At 43.1% G+C, this 21,586-nt stretch overlaps 1 long non-coding RNA gene and 1 pseudogene across 2 annotated transcripts in view; both read left to right on the top strand.

The window, feature by feature from the left end:
• LOC136385080 (uncharacterized) overlaps nt 1-18,139 on the top strand; it is a 34,256-nt gene extending 16,117 nt beyond the window's left edge. For both annotated transcript variants that reach the window (XR_010747697.1, XR_010747698.1), the window contains exon 4: nt 17,263-18,139. This is a non-coding gene — a long non-coding RNA (uncharacterized lncRNA). The remainder of the gene's footprint in view (nt 1-17,262) is intronic.
• Nucleotides 18,140-18,579: 440 nt separating this feature from the next.
• LOC136384429 (non-histone chromosomal protein HMG-14-like) lies at nt 18,580-20,376 on the top strand (annotated as a pseudogene).
• Nucleotides 20,377-21,586: the final 1,210 nt, after the last annotated feature.

The raw sequence follows: 21,586 nt of genomic DNA, 5'->3' as shown, positions 1-21,586 counted from the left end.
AAAGTACAGTTCTTTTTCACAGATGAGATTAGAGGCTTGAGGGGAGGCTGGAAGGAGGGGAATTTTTTTCTTTTTCTTTTTCCTTTCTTTTTTTTACTTTAACTGGAGAGCTTTTGTATTGTAACTCATTTTAGCAAATGCAAGAACTTTACTTATTTTACACTCAGTTGCACCTTTGATTAAAGAAGACATGGCACTAAGTAGAGGGTGCTGGAAATTTGCTGATTTCCTCATTAATTCCAGCATCTTCAGCATCCCAAGTATAAGGTTAGGAGCTGAGGACCAGATGGTGACAAGAGCAAATGTGATCACAATATCCAAGGGACCAAACTATATCAATTCTACCTAAGAATTTCAATGTGCCATACAGGTTGAGTTGTCTATTTTATTACCTCCTCCCCTCTATGGACTAAAAAATATCAGTTCCTTTTGATTTGAGGTTTTTGAAGGAGTGGATTAAATCTCTTATTCAGCTGTTGATCTTTTCAGTTTTCAAGTGGATCATGAAAATTGGGGTAGGGAGGTTGGTGGATTTATACTACTTTGAATTTTGAGACAAAAAAATAATAAAGGCCGAGTGTTATCACTTGGCTCCTAATACATCCACAGTGTTAGGGCATGTGTGTCTTGGGCCACCTTGGCCTCTAGGAAAATGGGGACACACAGTGAATTTAAGTCACTGCCTTGGTTCCAGCTCAAATTAAAACAATAAATATTTTATTATTTTAAAGTACTTTTTATCTTTATAAATGTAAAACACTTTATTAGAATCAATTTAAAACACAAAAATTTTGTTTATGCAGCATTGTTGGTAATAGCAAAAAACAGCAACTAAACAACCTAAATATTCATCAATGGGCAACTGGCACAATAAAGTATAATGTATCCAACTATAGAATAATGTGGCCTGACCTGTGGTGGTGCAGTGGATAAAGCGTCGATCTGGAACGCTGAGGTCACTGGTTCAAGGTGCTGGGCTTGCCCGGTCAAGGCACATACAAGAAGCACCTACTAGTCGCTTCCCACTTCTCCCCCCCCTTCTCTCTTTCTCTCTCTCCTCTCCCTAAAAAGCAGTAAATAAAATATTTTTAAAGAAGATTTTTTTAAAAAGAACAATATGTAATAATTTAAAAGAGTGAAACTGGGAAAGAGTAACATGGAAACAGTTGATTGAAGAAAAAGTTGAAAAATGTTATGTACAAGACAATCCTATATAATTCTAGTAGGTTCAGATGTGTGTGTGTGTGTGTGAGAGAGAGAGAGAGATTGAGAGAGGTGATCTAAGGGAATTTTAACTTTATCTATAATGTTTTACTCTTTTACATGGAGAATGTATATATATATAATTCTTATGTAACCAAAAGTAAATTTTAAAACCAAATAGAAGATAACTAAAAAGAAAAGAAAATCATCTATCATCTGCTACTCAGCCTTCTGTATGGTCTTTTGTATATATACTTCTCTTTTAAAAAATGTATTGTGGTAAAATATACATAATGAAATTTACCATTTTAAGTGTACAGTTCAGTAGTAGTAAGTACATTTACATTGTTGTGTAACTATCACCACCAACCATCTTGAGAACTTTCCATCTTCCCAAACTGAAACTCTATACTCATTATACAGTAACGCCCCACTCCCCCCACCTGAAGTCCTGGTAACCGCTGTTCTACTTCTGTATCTGACTACTCTAGGTACCCATAAGTGGAATCATACAATATTTGTCCTTTTGTGTTTAGTTTATTTCCCTTAGCATAATGTCTTCAAAGTTCATCCCTTTTGTGGCATGCATTAGAATTTTACTCCTTTTAAAGGCTGAATAATATTTTATGTGTGTATAGATCATATTTTGTTTATCCATTCATCCATCAATGGACATTTGGGTTCTTTCCATCTTTTGACTATTGTGAAGAAAGCTGTGATGGACACTGGTATACAAATACCTGTTTGAGTCCCTGCTTTCAGTTCTTTGCATATATACCTAGAAGTAGAATTGTTATATCGAAAGGTAATTCTATGTTTAATTTTTTGAGAAACCACCATACTGTTTTCCTCTGTGGCTATACCATTTTAGATTCCCACCAGCAATGCACAATGGTTCCCATTTCTCCATATCCAAACCAACACTTGTTTTCTGTGTGTGTGTGTGTGTGTGTGTGTGTCCATTTTAAAGTTGTGAAGTGGCTATATACTTTTAAAAATTAAAAATTGGCTTTCTGACCTGTGGTGGTGCAGTGGATAAAGCGTTGACCTGGAACGCTGAGGTTGCCAGTTTAAGACCCTGGGCTTGCCTGGTCAAGGCACATACAAAAAGCAAAGCGATGCTTCCCCTTCCACCCTCCCCCCCCATCCTTTCTCTCTCTCTCTCTCTCCTCTCTCTAAACTCAATCAATAAAATCTTTTTTAAAATTGGCTTCAACTATAGCTTGATATAACCTTGACATTTTCTATGTCATTAAAAATATTCTTCAATATCATTTTAGTGGCTGTATAACAAACATTCCACTGAGTGAGATGTACCATAATTTACTCAACCAATTTCCTAGTATTGGAAATTTAGTTGCCTCCAGTTTTAGGGCATTATAAAGAGTGCTCCATATTCACATATGTGACTTTGCTTTAAATTTGCTTATAAATTTCTAACAGTGATATTGCTGGGTCATAGAGCATAACATAACATTTTTTTAAAGCTTTGAAGATCAATATCCATTTTAAAATTCAGTTAAAAAGAGGGATTGGAGGACAGAAAGAATTGCTACTGCAGCTGCACACTTGAGACCCCAAGCAAACTACTACTTAATCAGCTGAGATATTCCCACGCAAAATGTAAAGAGTGGGCATTGTGTGTTAACCCTTCAGCAATTTGTCTGTCACCATTGACCTACATCAAAATCTCCAGTTTAGGAAAAGAATGTAGAAGCCTCTTATTGGAAGCCTTGATTCAGTAGTACTTGGGGCACTAAAACAGTCTGTGTGTGAGTACCTTCATCACTGTAGTTCATTACGAGATCCAGGTCCAACCTGAATCTTTTTTACTTTTCTCATTACTAAAATATAACGCTATCTCTGGGTGAAAATTGCAGAAGTACCCAAGAATAGCACAGTTAAAAAAATAAGTTTAAGGCCCTGGCCAGTTGGCTCAGCGGTAGAGCGTTGGCCCAGCAAGTGGAAGTCCCAGGTTTGATTCTCGACCAGGGCACACAGGAGAAGCGCCCATTGGCTTCTCCACCCCTCCCCTTCTACTTTCTCTTTCTCTCTCTTCCCCTTCCACAGCTGAGGCTCCATTGGAGCAAAGTTGGCCCTGGGCACTGAGGATGGCTCTGTGGCCTCCACCTCAGGTTCTAGAATGGCTGTGGTAGCAAGGGAGCAATGCCCCAGATGGGCAGAGCATCGCCCCCTGGTGGGCATGCTGGGTGGATCCCGGTCAGGCACATGTGTGAGTCTGCCTCTCTGCCTCCCAGCTTCTCACTTCAGAAAAATACAAAAAAATAAAAAATAAAAATAAGTTTAAGACAAGGAATCATCTAGTAATAAATAACAAAGAGCTAGCTTTCTACTTTCTAAACTGCCCAATAATTAGTTGGTACAGTCAATGCCCCCAAAGAGCCTTAAACTTAGATAGAAATCCGTTATGTCACTCGCCTCTTTACTCAGAGACCTTGGCCACCTATAGACATAATGTTAATACAAACCCCTTTGCCTAGTGCACAATATTCTGGTCTCCCCCCCCTTCCTAGCTCCATCCTTACTGCCCCAGGATGAAACTTCCATTCCATTCATATTGAACTATTTTCAGTATTTCAAACAAGTAGCACATGCCATGAAAAAAATATTTAGACTTGAAGTCAGATAATTTGGACTTGAACTCTGGCTCTGCCATTTCTTTGTTAGGAGACCTTGGCTAAAATACTTAATCTTATGGAGACTCAGTTTCCTCATCTGTAAAATAGGGATGACCAAGCCTACTCTGCTGTATTTTTATGCATATGTTGAACTAGACAACAGCATGTAGAAGAAGTTCGCACAGGCTGGGTTTGCAGTGAGAGTTTGGTAGGTGACATGAATGTCTTGTTCATCCCGGCCTCTGAGCCTCTGCTCCAGTCTGCTCTCTTTCTGAAAGAGTCCTCACTCATCTGAATCCTGCCCATGCCCCGATGCAAACCCATGTTTTAGCCCCATTTAAAGCCCTCTCACAAAAATCCTTAGCATTCCCTGACTAGACTATTTATTTGCATTTGTCTATACTACCTCTATTATAGTATGTCTGTACTGCCTGGTGTTGGTCATACTTTTTACTGGTGTCTGTCTCTCCAGTAGCCTGTCAAAGGACAGGAAACATGCCTACTAACTCTTCCCCCTCCCCAGTGTCCCCTGTATTAATAAAGAAATGTATATGATATGCCAGTTCTCAGGAAAATGTTCCAGGTGAGAACCTTGTGTAAACTATTTCCTTGGGGCCCAGAATGAAAGCTGGGAAGGTGAGAAGGTGTCTTTTCCCTTACACCGTAATTAATTGTGACTCAGAGCAGCCCTCTTAGAAATGGTTACCCCACTGCACTTGGAAGCTCGTAGTTGACCTGCCCCCACTGCTTCTGCTCCAAGGCCTTAGCTCTGGCTCCCGAAGTTCTTTCCCTGCAGCCACTCACCATGAATTAGGGTCCCTCCAGCAAAGGGCACAACTCTTTACCCACAGCTTGAGGGAATCACAGGTGATCCTGATTCAAAGAGCTTCTAAGGTTGTCCTATCACTACACCAGCAACCTCCCCAGCTACACTCTTCATTCTCTGACAGCTCAGCAGACATTCTTCAGATTTAGAGAAGATGTGAGTCCACAGTGAACTCAACCCAGAGCAGAGCCACGTCTCCCAGCTACTTAGTCACTGCGGAAGCAACAGCCTTTCTGTCCAGAGGGTCCGTCTCTCTGTTGTCCCAGTAAAACTCCCCGGAAGCCACATAAATCTGGACTTTGCTGTTACCCTAAAATCTGTTGATAACAGCTGTTTGAACTCATTTCTGTCCTGCCCCTGTGGATACGGGGACACTAGAGTCAACTTGGCTGAGTTGCTTCCAGATTAGTTCAATATACATTTATTAAGAAATACTCCCCGAGACAGAAGGCGAAGACAAACTTGAGGAGCTCTTGTGGTAGATAGTACCAGGAAGCGGGGTAGATGGGCCGGAGAACAAGAACTCCTTTGTCCTCTTCCCTATTTTACCTGGGCTGGCTCTGCATGCTCCTGCTGTCTCCCTTTCCTGACCTGGTTTGGTTTTGCTTCCCAGTGTATCCCTAGTGCTTGGTACCTAGTAGGTTCTCATAAGACTTGTTTAATAAATGAATGATTAAAACTTAAAAAAAAACCAACTTCCCAAGTACCTTGTGGGCACAAGGGATAAAAAGGTGGGGTCTAGAATCTTCTCATTTTTTTCCCAATCCAGTTCCCACTGAGTGCTGCTCTTTCTCACAACCAGCAGGCCTCATGTCAGCAACAACCTTCACATCACACAGAGATTGTTCGTATTTTCTTTTTGTTTTTTGTTTTGTTTTTACAGAGACAGAGAGAGAGTCAGATAGAGGGATAGATAGGGCAGACAGACAGGAACGGAGAGAGATGAGAAGCATCAATCATCAGGTTTTCGTTGCAACACCTTAGTTGTTCATTGATTGCTTTCTCACATGTGCCTTGACCGTGGGTCTTCAGCAGACTGAGTAACCCCTTGCTCGAACCAGCGACCTTGGGTCCAAGCTGGTGAGCTCTGTTCAAACCAGATGAGCTCGCACTCAAGCTGGCGACCTCAAGGTCTCGAACCTGGGTCCTCTGCATCCCAGTGTGACGCTCTATCCACTGCGCCACCACCTGGTCAGGCTCTTTTTGTTTTCTGAAGTAAATATTGGCATAAACATTAACACAGCAATGAATCATACTCTAATTACTCTGGGCCAAAAAATGGGAGTCTGATCTCAATTCACATGCTATTTTGGCAGAAAGTTGCATGTAATCCCAGGTAAGTACCATATGCCTCCATCTAAACCCACATCAGTTAGTGAAGCCCTCTGCCCCCTTCTCATTTACCAGTACCGCCAATTTTCCCACACCTATCCTTCTGTCTCAAGAACTAAGAGTTCAAACCTGTCTCCTCAAAGATCTTAACCTTGAGACTTAGACATTTCCCCTTATTTCTCAACAGTACACCCCTCCCCCCAGTTGCTCTTTAGCATAACATCAACTCAGTCTAATGAAATAAATATTGACAGAGTGGGGCAGGAGGGAAAGATAGGGAGGGGACAGCTGTGATTACTGACCCATCCCGCCCCAGCTTTTCCTCTCGGTACAAGCTCAGAATGGCAGTTAAGAAGACAAAAGTCTAGTGCTTTATGCTTTCCTAAACATCAGCAATGAACAGTTGGGATTTGAAAAAAACAATACTATTTACCATAGCTCACACACACACACAAATACTTATAATAGCATCAAAAAACCCCGAATACTTAGGTATAAATCTAATAAAACATGTACAGGACCTATATGTAGAGAACTGGTGAAAGACATGAAAGGAATCTAAATAGCGATTCCATGTTAAAAGGTCAGTATACAAAAGTCAATTGCTTTCCCATATACCGGGAATGAACCATTGGAATCTAAAAATTTTTTAAAGATATCATTTAAAAGTCTTGTTTCTTAGTGTCATGTGTTTCATTCAGGTGATTAGCCCATTAGCTTAGTGATTAGCAACTTCAACTTGACTACACCCATTAGTCAGAAATCCTGGGGTTATCGAGACCTTGTAGTGACCCAGATCTCATCTTCAATTTTGAGTCACAGCTGTCCTTTGAGTAATTCTAACCCGGCCTGGATGCCTCTGAGGAACTATTTATCAAGTCTTTTTCTTTTTCTCCAAGTCACTTTCATTTAGGCAGCCACATTTTCCTTGCAGGCTTCCACTCCTCATTTTCAAACCTTCCTGCCTCTCTTGCTTCCAGCAGATTACAGAACTTTGGTCTGACACTTCCAAAGGCACTTCCAACCCCCAGCAAGTCGCACTGCTTCACGTTCTGTTTCCCAGTCATCGTCCAGCTTCTCTGTTCTCCGCTATTCTTCACCTCCATCTCCCTCCGTGCTCTTCGTCCGGGTATAGGTCAGTCCTTCAAGAGTGAATGTATCATGTTTAAATCATTTTCTCTGAAACAAATATTTGCATATGGGAACCCCACATTTGCCATCTGGTTTTTCCTACTTCCCAGCCAGAGGAACTCTCAATTTCATATATATTTTGAGAAATGAAGTTTTCCCCAGATGGTCTCTCCAAAGAACCAAAGCAAGGTCAGGGTTTATGCATTCCTTCAAACATGCTGGGCAGAGGTTAGAATTACCCATGTTTTCTTGGTCCCATCAGCAGTTATTTCATCAGCGCACCTGATAATGGGACACAACCTGACTCTTTTTTTTTTTTTAAGCTAAAAACACATCAGAGTTTGAAAGAGATGTTGAACCATAAACTGGTATCCCTGGGGAAGGCAGAAAAACCTGCCCAGTTGCTCAAATAATTTCAAACCAAACCCCCTAAGAATATGTCCACAGGGAGAGGAAAGAGTGTGAATATTAGAGAGATGAACCAGGTGTGCCAAAAGGTCTCTCAGGCATTCTTAGCCCTGGCAGGGATGGGGGCAACCCCACATCTCTACTGGGAAACACATCCCCCCTAAATCAAGAAAGAAAACAACAGCAACATAGCCCCAAATAGAGAATGTTTTCTTTTGTAACTGGAAGCAAACATCACTGATGGCTTTAACAGCTGCCTGCCAACATGGCCTGAGAAGCAGGCAAGCTCAAACATTTTTTGAGATCAACACATACAGTATATTAAGTCAAATTATAAATCCAGAAATAAAAGAACAAATAAACAAGTTTCAGCTTTCTGTAGGCTTCTGCATCCAACACCAGCTAAACTAGATGCTGAAGCAGAGAAATCTAGATTCCAAGAAGGCAGGTCTCCCAGGAGTTCAAGGCAAACCTCTTTCTGGTAGGAAAAGAAGGTGCCGTTGTAGATTGACTCCACTGACCAGGTGGAGGCTGACGGCCCTGCCTCGCTGAGGCTTCCTTGTGTCTTAGCCTGGCAGACTCAGGATGGGTGGCAGGCTAACTTTAGGCCTGCCATCGACTTGATCTTTGACCCCAGTAAATCATTTAATATGCTTGTGCCTTTCTCCATATGTTCATGTTTGGTGTAATTCGGATGAGAATTCCAGCAAGTCGGGGTGTGCCACCCATTAGAGCTAAATCTTTCTCTTTAGAGTTTCTAGGAAGAACATCTTGGACAGCTGCATTGCAGAGAGCCAAGGTATCTGGACAAACCAAATTGAAATGCCTGCAGATAGTGAGATTAGCATTGCCTTCATTGTGGCTGAAAGGTAGAACAAACTTGTTCTTTAGAACTTTTTTTTAAAATTATTTTTATTTATTCATTTTAGAGGAGAGAGATTGAGAGAGAGAGAGAGAGAGAGAAGGGGGGGAGGAGCAGGAAGCTTCAACTCCCATATGTGCCTTGACCGTGCAAGCCCAGGGTTTTGAACTGGCAACCTCAGCATTCCAGGTCAATGCTTTATCCACTGCGCCACCACAGGTCAGGCCAAACTTGTTCTTTGCTTATCAAAACTGACATAAGATTTTGTGATAGTTTTGCCATAGGGCAGGAAAGCCACTGGAATGCAGTAGATGGGAGACTATCGGGTTATTTTCCTGGTTCCACTACCATACTAGTTAGGTGGCCTTGAGTCAGTCATGTAGGCCAGCGTCATTCAGATATTAGTTGGTCAAGAAATCAACAAATTGGATTGGAACTAAGCATTTTTCTTTTCTTTTTTTTTACACAGAGACAGCGAGAGAGTCAGAAAGAGGGATAGATAGGGACAGAGAGAGATGAGAAGCATCAATCATCAGTTTTTCATTGCGACACCTTAGTTGTTTATTGATTGCTTTCTCATATGTGCCTTGACTGTGGGGCTATAGCAGACCGAGTAACCCCTTGCTCAAGGCAGCAACCTTGAGTCCAAGCTGGTGAGCTTTGCTCAAACCAGTGAGCCTGCGCTCAAGCTGGCGGCCTCGGGGTCTTAAACCTGGGTCCTCTGCATCCCAGTTGACGTTCTATTCACTGCGCCACCGCTTGGTCAGGCGAGAACTAAGCATTATTTAATGAAGTTAAGTTGAATAAAATTTAAAATATCAGTGCTTAGTCCACAATCAGTATAAGCACTGTCACATGTGGGTGTGGATGTATGTTTCCTGGAGTTATGATGAACAATACATTTCTTATTGTGGGTAACAAACAAAAGTTTTCCAGCCAGCAGCTTAGACCATAGTTTCGACTTCCGCACCTATTAAGTAGAAATAATTCACTCTATGCACATACATATATATACATACATAGTCATATGCACATATATACACTGAGCACTACAATGTGTCAGACCCAGTGGCATATAACATCTACGGGTATCACAAAGCCCTGTTCTCATGGAACCTCAGCTGGAGGGGGGAGCCATTTATAAAATAATTACATAATTATTTAACTACCATTGTGATCAGGGCTACAAGGAATTTGCGAGATATGAAAAGAGTGTGAGATCAGGGCTGCATCCCTAAGGGAATGACATAGAAGGAGGCAGAAGGACAAGGAAGTGCGAGAAGATGCTAAAAAGGAGTAACGTTGTCAGTCAAATGTGCAGACAGTGGAAACACTTCATAAATGTAGAGTGTTATTCAGAGGTGGTGTGTGATTACCGAAGACCATGAGTATGAGCGTGCCTTAAAGCTGTGCTCAGTTTCCTTTATGCACCCGTTCAGTGAGCAGTTGAGCACCCTCAGTGCCAGATACTCTTCTAGGTCCCAGAGATACAGCAATAAACAAGACACAACTGATGCCCTGGAAAGCTTCCCCTTCAGAGACAGAGACAGACCTCAAACACGTAAGACTCATTTCGGAGAGTGGTAAAGTGGGCAGAGGCATAGAAAGTCATGGAGGTAGGAGAGTTGTTTTAGACAGGAAGGCAGGGCTCTCTAAGGGGGTGAGATCCAGATATGGATAAAATGAAATTAGCTGCTTTCTGATGTGACCTTGGATACATCAGCTAATATTTCAAGGCTTGGTTTCCGCATCAGTTGAATAAGGATAATCATATGCATCTCACTTAGCTGAGAGCTAAAGGAGATAAGGAATGCAAGACCTCCAGCACAATACTAGCAAGAACAGGCCCTGAACAATTGCTACATAACTGAGTGTCTGCTCATCTGTTACTCAGGATATTAGGAATAGCATATTGGGGACAATGTAGAACAACAAAAAGGAGAATGCAGGTCTTCTGTTTTCAAACCAGGCTGGACAGATTCCTCAAAGGAGTCATTATTGGTCTTCCGCTCTGCATAAGCTGAGTCCTCTGGGAGGCAAGCGCTGTGACAGAGAAAGGTGTGCAGTTTGGGGTGTCTGTGTAGGGGAAAGACAAAAGATGGAAGAAGTAGAATTGGGCAGCAAAAGGCTCTGGCAGAAAGACTGCTGGTTGAAGAAGTCCCACGCTGGCAGAAATGGCCCTGGGATCCTGGGATGCTCAGTCAGTCACGAGGGCTGCCAGGGAAGAACAGGGGCTCGACACGAAAGGGGGCCAACGTAGCAAGTTTTTCCTTGAAGGGACATCTGATTGGTGCCAATCTAGCTGCCACAAACTCCCGGCCTCACCGGGGACTGTTTGCTGTCCAAGCAGCAGTGCTTCCCCAGGAGAGGAAATGTGGTTTATTCTGACTTGGGAAGGCTGAAGAGAGAAAAAGCATTCAGGACACCAGAGGATCCCAGCCCTGATTTTATATTCTGTATCTGTTAGGAAGTCTTTGGTCACAAGGTGTAGAAAACACAACTCAAAATAGCTTGAACAGTAAAAAATATTTATAATCTCAACAATAAGAAGTCTGGAGGAAGGAGGCCCCCAGGGTTGTTTAATTTAGAATGCAATGATGTCATCGTGTCTTCACGTTGGATGAAATATTTTTCAATTCTGATATCCTCAGTATATCAGCATTGTCTCCATTAGCACCCTTCATTTTTGCAAGATTACTGCTGCAGATCTAGGCATCTCACGGGGATGAGATAAGACCTAGCAGAAGAAGATGGGCCCTGTCTTTCTGTGAGTCTCTTTTTATCAGTGAGGAAACTTCTCAGAAGTCTCCCACCAGACTTACTCTCATGTCCCGTTGGCCAGAATCACATCATATACCCATCTTTTCACAAGTCAGCAGTAAGAACATTGGGACTGCCATGATTGGTGGGCCTACAGACCCGAGATGATGAAGTCAGGAAACTCCATTCACTTTTATTTTATTTTATTTTATTTTATTTGTATTTTTCTGAAGCTGGAAACAGGGAGAGACAGTCAGACAGACTCCCGCATGCGCCCGACTGGGGTCCACCTGGCACGCCCACCAGGGGCGAAGCTCTGCCACCAGGAGGTGATGCTCTGCCCCTCCAGGGCGTCGCTCTGCCGCGACTAGAGCCACCCTAGCGCCTGGGGCAGAGGCCAAAGAGCCATCCCCAGCGCCCGGGCCATCTTTGCTCCAATGGAGCCTTGGCTGCAGGAGGGGAAGAGAGAGACAGAGAGGAAGGGGGGTGGGGTGGAGAAGCAAATGGGCGCTTCTCCTGTGTGCCCTGGCCGGGAATCGAACCCGGGTCCCCCGCACGCCAGGCCGACGCTCTACCGCTGAGCCAACCGGCCAGGGCCATCACTTTTATTTTTAATATGTGACTTTATACCTATCAGGGTGGGACAAAAGTAGGTTTACAGTTGTTCTCATGAAAAATAATACAATAATTAATAATAATACAAGAATAAACTGTTTCATGTACTCACAACTGTAAATCTACTTTTGTCCCGCTCTGTATATGTATATACACATATATACATCAGCTATATTGAAATATAATTCCCATACCAGCCTGACCAGGCGGTGGCGCAGTGGATAGAGCAGCGAACTGAGACGCAGAAGATCCAGGTTTGAAACCCCGAGTCCCTGGCTTCAGTGCGGGCTCATCCAACTTGAGTGTGGGGTTGCTGGCTTGAGTGTGGGATCATAGATATGACCCCATCTCGCTGACTTGAGACCAAAGGTCGCTTCGCTGGCTTGAAGCCCAAGGTCACTGGCTTGAGTAAGGGGTCACTCACTCTGCTATAGTGTGAAGGCACATATGAGAAATCAATCAATGAACAACTAAGGAGCTGCAATGAAGAATTGTTGCTTCTCACCTCTCTCCCTTCCTCTCTGTCCCTCTCTCTGACTCTCTCTGTGTCTCTGTCATAAAATATATATAATTCCCATACCAATATTTGACTCTTTCTTAACTGAAAACTTTTATTGATCATTAACTTTTTAAAATTGTTGAGAACACAGCCTGACCAGTGGTGGTGCAGTTAGATAGAGCATAGACCTGGAAAATTAAAGTCCTAGGTTCAAAACCCTGAGGTCACTGGCTTGCACGTGGGTTCATCCAGCTTGAGCAGAAGCTCACGAGTCTGAGCACGGAGTCATCAACATGATCCCATGGTTGATGGCTTGAGCCCAAAGTTTGCTGACTTGAGCCTAAGGTCACTGGCTTGCATCCAAAATCGCTGGCTTGAACAAGGGGTCACTGGCTCAGCTTGAGTCCCCACCGTCAGGGCATGTATGAGAAGTAGTCAGTGAACAACTAAAGTGCCACAACTACAAATTGAGGCTTCTTATCATTCTCCCTTCCTGTCTCACTCTCTCTCTCTCTCCCTTAAAAAATTTTTGTTGTAGAATACACATGATATAAAATTTACCATCATAACCATTTTCAAATGTATAGTTCAATAGCATTAAGAGCACTCACACTATTGTAGCAGCATCACCACCATGCATCTACAGGACCCTTTTCATCTTGCAAAGCTGTAACTCTGTACCCATAAATCAGTAACTCCCCATTCTTCTTTCTCCCAGTCTATTCTGTCGCCAAGTGGTTGACTACTTTAGATACCTCAAATAAGTGCGATTATGCAGTACCTGTCCTGTGTCTGGCTTCTTTCACTTGGCTTAATGTCCTCAAGATTCATCCATGTTGTAGAATGTGTCAGAATTTCCTTCCTTTTCAAGGCTAAATAATATTCTAATATTACACACCACATTATTTTTATGCATTCATCCATCAGTGGACACTTGGGTTGTTCCACATTTTGGCTCTTGCAAATACTGCTGCTATGAACATGGGTGTACAAATACCTCTTTGAGACCCTGATTTTAATTCTTTGGGGCACATACCCAGAAGTGAAATTGCTAGATCAACTGGTAAATATATCTTTTATTTTTTGAGGGACTGCCATACTGTTTCCATAGCGCTACACCATTTACATTACCAGCAATGTTGCACAGGGTTCTAATTTCTCCACATCACACCAACACTTGTTATTTTCTTATTTTGGTTTTTGGTCATTTTTTAAAATATAATAGGCAGCCTAATGGCTATGAGGTAGTATCTTATTGTGGTTTTGATTGGCTTTTTCTTAATTATTAGTGATGTTGAATATCTTTTGTGAGCATCATATTGGTCATTTGTATATCTTCTTCTTTTTTTTTTTTTTTTTTGTATTTCTCTGAAGTTGGAAACGGGGAGGCAGTCAGACAGACTCCCGCATACGCCCGACCGGGATCCACCCGGCACGCCCACCAGGGGGTGATGCTCTGCCCATCTTGGGGCGTCGCTCTGCCACAATCAGAACCATTCTAGCGCCTGAGGCAGAGGCCACAGAGCCATCCTCAGCGCCCTGGCAAACGCTACTCCAATGGAGCCTTGGCTGCGGGAGGGGAAGAGAGAGACAGAAAGGAAGGAGAGGGGGAGGGGTGGAGAAGCAGATGGGCGCTTCTCCTGTGTGCCCTGGCCGGGAATCGAACCCGGGACTCCCACACGCCAGGCTGACGCTCTACCACTTAGCCAACTGGCCAGGGCCTGTATATCTTCTTTGGAGAAATGTCTATTCAAGTCCTTTGCCCAGTTTTCAACTGGGTTATTTTCTTTTTGTGGTGATTTGCTTTTTGTTATTGTTGAGTTGTAGAAGTTTTTCTATTTTGTATGTGTGTGTGTGACCGAGACAGAAAGAGAGACAGAGAGAGGGACAGATAGGGACAGACAGACAGGAAGGGAGAGAGATGAGAAGCATTGATTCTTCATTGTGGCACCTTAGTTGTTCATTGATTGATTTCTTGTATGTGCCTTGATAGGGGGGCTACAGCAGAGTGAGTGACCCCTTGCTCAAGCCAGCGACCTTGGGCTCAAGCCAGTGACCTTGGGCTTCAAGCCAGTGACCATGGGGTCATGTCTATGATCCTACGCTCAATTCAGTAACCCCATGCTCAAGCCAGAGGCCCCGTGCTCAAGCTGGTGATCCCGCATTCAAGCTGGCAACCTCGGGCTTTCAAACCTGGGTCCTCCGCATCCCCATTCGATGTTCTATCTACTGCGCCACCACCTGGTCAGGCAGTTTTTCTATTTTTTTTTTTTTTTTTGGTACTAATTCTCTATCCAATATATAATTTATATTTACCAAATCGTGACTTCTTTAAAAGTTAAGATCTCAGGCTGTGGAGCCTACTGCTTAGATCCGAACCACAGTTGTGCCATTTACCGGTCTAGAGGGAAAGGTAAGCAACCACACAACATCCACGGCCTGCCAACAAGGAAAAGAGGGGTGTGTCTGTTAAGTAGCAACCAGCTGAGTTCATTATGCAGTACTAGCTGTCAAAGGCAGGTTGGTGTAGATGGGGCTTAGTTCAGTTTTCAAATCAAGAAGCAAAAATGTCAAGTAATACTAGACAATAGCATTTCATTGAGCGCTGACTGTGTCAGATCACACCAAGTCCTTTACATGCACGATCTCATTTCTTCCTTCAAGAAGTATTTAATGGGAGCCTAATATGAACTAGTTACTGGTGAATTAAAAATAAAATAAAACAAGAAATCAGACATTGTGCCTGCCCTCGGGACTTTACAGACATTGGTCAAAGAATGAAACAACTTACAATGATACAAAGGGCTGTAAAACAGTGGTCCCCAACCTTTTTTGGGCCACGGACTGGTTTAATGTCAGAAAATATTTTCACAGACCGGTCTTTAGGGTGGGACAGATAACTGTATCATGTGACTGAGACAAGCGTCAAGAGTGAGTCTTAGATGGATGTAACAGAGGGAATCTGGTCATTTTTTAAAAATAAAACATCGTTCAGACTTAAATATAAATAAAATGGAAATAATGTAAGTTATTTATTCTTTCTCTGTGGACCGGTACAAAATGGCCCACAGACCAGTACCAGTCTGCAGCCAGGGAGTTGGGGACCACTGCTGTAAAGGATAGGTCCGTGGTCCTGTGGAAATCGACCTGGCCAAGCTTCAGCTGAGGTGAGAAAGGATCAGGGTAAAGAGCAAGGATGTTCCAGACACATCAGCCCTGTGAGGTAAATATTACCATTATCTCCAGTGGGATGTTAGCACTGTGAGTACCGGGTCCTTGTCTGTCTTGTTCACCCATATGTCTCTGTTGCCTAGAATAGTGTCTGACACAAAATCGCTCTCAGTAAACATTTGTTAGATGAATGTGTCCTCATGTTATAGATGAGGAACTTGAATCTCAGAGAGGCCAAGGCAGATTTAACACCAGGTGCACCAGGTGCGCACCCTGGGCCTCGACTTCTGAAGGGCCCCGCGAAACTCCAACTTGACACTATTTTCTAAAGACACCAAGTTTGGTTTTAACATTAATAGTACATAATATTTTTTACTTATTTAAAAATATGGTTAACATGTAACTTTCTTTTCCCTGTCTCTCTCTTCTTTTTAAAGGGCCCAATATTTTCTTTTGATCCCAGGCCTCAACTGACCTTAATCCGCCTCTGCAGAGAGGGTAAATTGACCAAGGTCACAGTGCTAGTAAGTGGCAGAGCTGGGTTTGATGCCAGGCAATAAGTTCTGCAGCTTGAGCTTTAACCTTTTAAAAATTCACATTTCTTTTCCTAAGTAAAAAGACTTTCTTTTTTTTTTTTTAATTTTATTTATTTATTTATTCATTTTAGAAAGGACAGAGAGAGGGAGAGAGAGAGAGGAGAGAGAGACAGAGAGAGAAGGGGGGGAGGAGCAGGAAGCATCAACTCCCATATGTGCCTTGACCAGGCAAGCCCAGGGTTTCAAACCGGCGACCTCAGCATTTCCAGGTCGACGCTTTATCCACTGCGCCACCACAGGTCAGACGTAAAAAGACTTTCTTAACCCCATCATCCCAGGCCTGTGGAATAAGTAATTCTCTCTTTTTTTTTTTGGCCTCCAGAAGTGTTGATTTCAACTTGCTAGGGAGCCCCATAACACACTGTATTATAGTTGCTTTTCTATATGACTATCTACCTCCAGTTCCCCAGCTCCAGCCCTCCTTCACTCTGAGTAAGAGTAAACTGCAAGCTATTTAAGAGACTACATCTAAATATACATGTTAAGAATGCAGGCTAAGAATTCAGACAGACCTGGATGAAGTCTAGTTTGACCTCTTACTACTTGCATGACCTTAAGTTCTTTACTTAACTAAGCCTCTGTTTCTTTATCTGTAAAATGGGGATAATAACAGAACCCACACCTCATGAGTTTGTTGCAAGGATTAATTGAGATAATGCCTGCAAAGCACTTATGCTACTGTTTAGCACAAAGTAAGTAAAAGTTTGAAAATACTCCATACTGGGAAATAATAAAACCAACATCAATGCCCATACCACTCCCAACTGGAAGAAAAACTATGTGGTGTTTTTTTCTACAGCAGGGATGGGCAAACTTTAGCTACTGGCTTTTTCTTCATTCAGAATACACCATTGGCAACATCACTCTGAGTCACAGTCTCTTGTGGAAGAAAGGAATTGGCCAGTAAGGGAGTGACTCAGGAGGGTCCCAGAATCCCAGAATCTCCAGGTTACTTCCCCCTCCCCAACCCTGAAGGCTTCTTGCTGCTTCTGTTCAGGCCTTGCCAATCCTCCACCTCTCCCTCTCTTCTTTCTCATCCCACCCTCCCCACTTCAAACCCTGGGAAAAAAATGAAGAAAAGCACACCAACCAAGAAGGCTTTTCACTTCATTGTGTTTTCCAGCTAGACCTGAACAGACTGCGATCAATTCAGCCCTCTCTCACCCTCCCTCCTCTCTTCTTCTCTCATGTCCTCTTTGTTGTTGTTTTTTTCCTCTCAGACTGTGTCTTCAGGCTTAGGAAAAAGCAGTCACCTCCTAGCAGCGTGAGGAGACAAGAAGCTTCAGTTGCCAGCAGCAAAGACAACATAACTCTAACAGGTCCCCTTGGCCCTTGGCACTTAGAAAAGCCAAGAAGCAGGGGATCCTGTTTAGATTCTCTGCGACACTCCTCAGCTTGACCACTTCTGTCCCAACCCAGGCTCAGCTGCAACAAGTCACACAGGAAACCTCAAGCAATCTCCTCTGGCCAAGAACCTTCTGAAGTCTACCCCATCCCCAGGCAAGGGGTTTCATTCCAAGTTTGAGGAAACCTGGCCAGTTGGACTTGGAGTCAACGAGAATGAAGAAGGAATACACCTTTTCCATTTTCAAAGCAGTCTAGTGAGATTTTGGTTTTTTCCAACAGGGTAACTCTAAATTGGCAGCGCTTTCTAAGCTACAAGTTTCCATGTCCCCAGTCCTCACTAAAAAAAAAAAAAAAAAAAAAAAAAAAAAAAAAAAAAAAAAAGTTTTCTGGTTAGGTTGGCAGGTTTGGGGTATGCAAGTGAGAAACGTTTCACAAATAGTTAAACCTGAGCTATGAATCAAATTAGTCTAAACAAGACTCTCCTCCATCCCACGCTGTACTAGTTACCCTCCTTAATTCCTACCCCAAACATACAGTCAAAAATAACTACTGTTTATCAAGCACCCGGTAAGTACCAGGAACTGATGTGTTTTATTTACTTATATTGACTCATTTTATCTTCACAACTATGCAAGATAGAAAATTTTAATTGTTTCCTTTCAGAAGAACAGGCAGGTTAAGTAATTTCCCTGTCACGCAGTTAAGAAGTGGCAGAACCCGAGTTTAAATCTCATCCCCACACAGTAACATGGATGAGCCTGAAAATCACTCCACGGGGTGAAAAGGCCAGGCAAGAACAGAGTCCTTGCTTATGAATCCATGTATGTGAAAGGATAGAAAATGCGAGCCAGTCTATATGATAGAAGGCAAATCAGTAGTTGCCAGGGGATGGGGAGGGGTGATGTTCAAAGGGCACAAAGGAATTTGGGGGGGGTAATGAAAATGTCTGTAATGTTGATTGTAGTGGTGTTTCCACAGGTGTATACCTATGTCAAAACTTACTGAATTGTAGACTTTAAATATGTTCAAGTTACACCAAAAAAATAAAAAATAAATAAATGTGTGCATATTAGTATAATTCAATTATAATTCAAGCAGGTTGGAAAAGAGTGCCCCCAAGATACCATCCTTTAAATCATTTCCACAAATGCATTTACTCTTTGCTATAATTAACATCGTAGGGAATTAACATGGTAGGGCCTAGCCTGATTGGGTCAGATTTTTATGCTGTTGTCTTTGGTTCTTGTTGAGGTGAGAGGGCTGTTGCTGGCTCTTCTCACTGGAAACTCCAGTTAGGCCTGTGAGTCTAGAAAATCTTTTGCATCACTTACAATGTTAATGTGCTGCCAGTGGTGATCTAAAATGGCAGTTTTCAAACTTTTTGGTCTTTTTTTTTTTTTTTTTTGACAGAGACAGAGAGTTAGAGAAAGGGACAGATAGGGACACACAGACAGGAAGGAGATGAGAAGCATCAATTTTGTCGCAGCACCTTAGTTGTTCATTGATTGCTTTCTCATATGTGCCTTGACCAAGGGGCTACAGCAGAGCCAGTGACTCCTTGCTCAAGCCAGCGACCTTGGGCTCAAGCCAGCAACCTTGGGCTTTATAAGCTAGGGCTTTATGACCTTTTGGCTCAAGCCAGTGACCATGGGGTCATGTCTATGATCCCACGCTCAAGCCAGCGACCCTGATGAGCTCTCACTCAAGCTGGTGAGTTCTCACTCAAGCTGGTGAGCTCTCAGTCAAGCCAGCAACCTCGGGGTTTCGAACTTGGGTCCTCCATGTCCGAGTCTGACATTCTATCCACTGTGCCACCACCTGGTCAGGCTCAAATTTTTAGGTCTTAAGTCCCTTTTACACTCTTAAAATATATTGGGGTCTATTTATCATATTGGAAATTAAAACTGAGTATTTTTAAAGATCATTAATATAATAAATCTATTGGCATAAATAACTTTTTTCTTTTTTTGTATTTTTCTGAAGCTGGAAACAGGGAGAGACAGTCAGACAGACTCCCGCACGCGCCCGACCGGGATCCACCCCGCACGCCTACCAGGGGGCGACACTCTGCCCCTCCGGGGCATCGCTCTGCTGCGACCAGAGCCACTCCAGCGCCTGGGGCAGAGGCCAAAGAGCCATCCCCAGCGCCCGGGCCATCTTTGCTCCAATGGAGCCTCGGCTGCGGGAGGGGAAGAGAGAGACAGAGAGGAAGGAGAGGGAGAGGGGTGGAGAAGCAGATGGGCGCTTCTCCTGTGTGCCCTGGCCGGGAATCGAATCCCGGACTTCCGCACGCCAGGCCGGCCAGGGCATAAATAACATTTTTATTAAAAATAACTTCATTGCAATCCGGTTTTCCCACCGCCCCCGTTGCGAGTCCAAGCAGTTTGGGCGGCGGGAGAAGCTGCCGTGGCCAGGCAGCCCAGGTTCACGAAGACACCCAGCAGGCACGCCCCGCCACCACGATGCCTAAAGGAGGGTCAGCCCCGCCAAGGGGTCCGCGAAGGAGGAGCCCAAGAGGAGATCAGCAAGGTTGTCAGCTAAACTGCTCCTGCAGAAATGGAAAGGAAAACCCAAAAAGGTGGCCGGAAAGGATCAATCAGCAGACAAAAAAGTGCAAACAAAAGGGAAAAGGGGAGCAAAGGGAAAACAAGAGGAAGGGCTAACCAGAAACCTAAAGAAGTCTGCCTGCGGAAAACGGAGAAACTAAACACGAGGAGAGCCCAGCCGCAGAGGAAGCAGGAGAGAAAGAAGCCACGTCTGATTACTGTCACACACCACGTCTTATTGGCGGTCCGTGTCCCTCTTGTACTATCCAGAGGAATATTTTTATCAACTATTTTGTAGATGCAAGTTTTTTAGTAGCTCTAGAAACATTTTTAAGAAGGAGGGGATTCCACCTCATCTCATTTTTTTTAAGTATAAATGCTTTTTTTTAAGAGGTGAAGTCACTTGCTGGTTGTTTATTTTTTGGCACAACCAGAAAATAGTTTGATGTTTTGGGTGTCAGCTTAACATTCCATAGATGGGGGTAGTTTTTATATCCTATAACACAAAGCATACTAAATGGCAATTTGGAGTCAGTTGTGCATTTAATGTCTTAAACATTTGAAATTACTTCTATTCCCATGGTTTTGGTAGAATTGTTTCCTAAAGAAAACCACTCCTTGATCTTGGCTCTCCCTGTCAGAAGTTTGTGCGCTCTGTAACATCTCTGGTGTGGTAGTCCAGTGTTCCTAGTAACTGTTAATGTGCTGTGAAAGATTGAGAATTTGATCATGTAGTACATATGATATTAAATTGTGAATTAGTGGGACTGATGTGACAGTGTGTCAGCGTTTGAAGATACTGGTACTTGATAGGCTATCAAGGAAAATTAGCCCCAAATTTTAAGCTGGAAAGTCACTGGAATAACTGTTTAGAAAAGAACCACAACTACATGACTTTACATTTTTGGTACGTATGTTAAGAATTGTGTACAAATTGAAATGTCTATGTACTTATCCTCAAAACAGCCAGTAAAATCTCAATTATGAAAGAAAAATAATAATAACTTCTTTGCCCTGGCCAGATGTCTCAGTTGGTTAGAACGCAACTTTTCCAGAAGCTTTATATTCTGTATCTTCTGCAAAACTCCACCATCCACTTACCAGAGAATGAAAGTGAAAAAAACAAATAACATCTTAATATGTTTATGAAAAGAGTTTGAGGCCCTGTCTGATTGGCTCAGTGGTAGAGTGTTCACCCACAGTATAGATGTCCCAGGTTCTCCCAGTCAGGGCATACAGGAGAAGCGACCATCTGCTTCTCCACTCCTCCCCTCCCCCTTTTCTCTCTCTCTTTCTTCTCCTCCTGAAGCCATGGCTCACTGACTTGAGCACATTGAAGCCAGGTGCTGAGGATGCTCCATGGAGCCTCTGCCTCAGGTGTTAAAAATAGCTCAGTTGCTAGCATGGCCCCAGATGGGCAGAGCATCGGCCCTAGACGGGGTTGCCAGGTGGATCCTGGTTGGGGCGCATGTGGGAGTCTGTCTCTCTATTGCCCCTCCTCTCACCTGGAAAAAGATGAAAAATAAAAAATAAAATAATTTGACCTCGCAGACCACTGAAAGGATCTTGTGGTTTCTCAGGGCTTCCCAGACCATAACTTTTAGAATTGCTGATCTAAAGTGTTCAGAACCATGAACTATTTGTTTCGGTT

The sequence above is a fragment of the Saccopteryx leptura genome, chromosome 13 (genome assembly GCF_036850995.1).
Source record: "Saccopteryx leptura isolate mSacLep1 chromosome 13, mSacLep1_pri_phased_curated, whole genome shotgun sequence".
NCBI lineage: Eukaryota > Metazoa > Chordata > Mammalia > Chiroptera > Emballonuridae > Saccopteryx > Saccopteryx leptura.
Note: the sequence above shows the minus strand (reverse complement) of the source record. Positions and strands in the feature narration are given on the sequence as shown.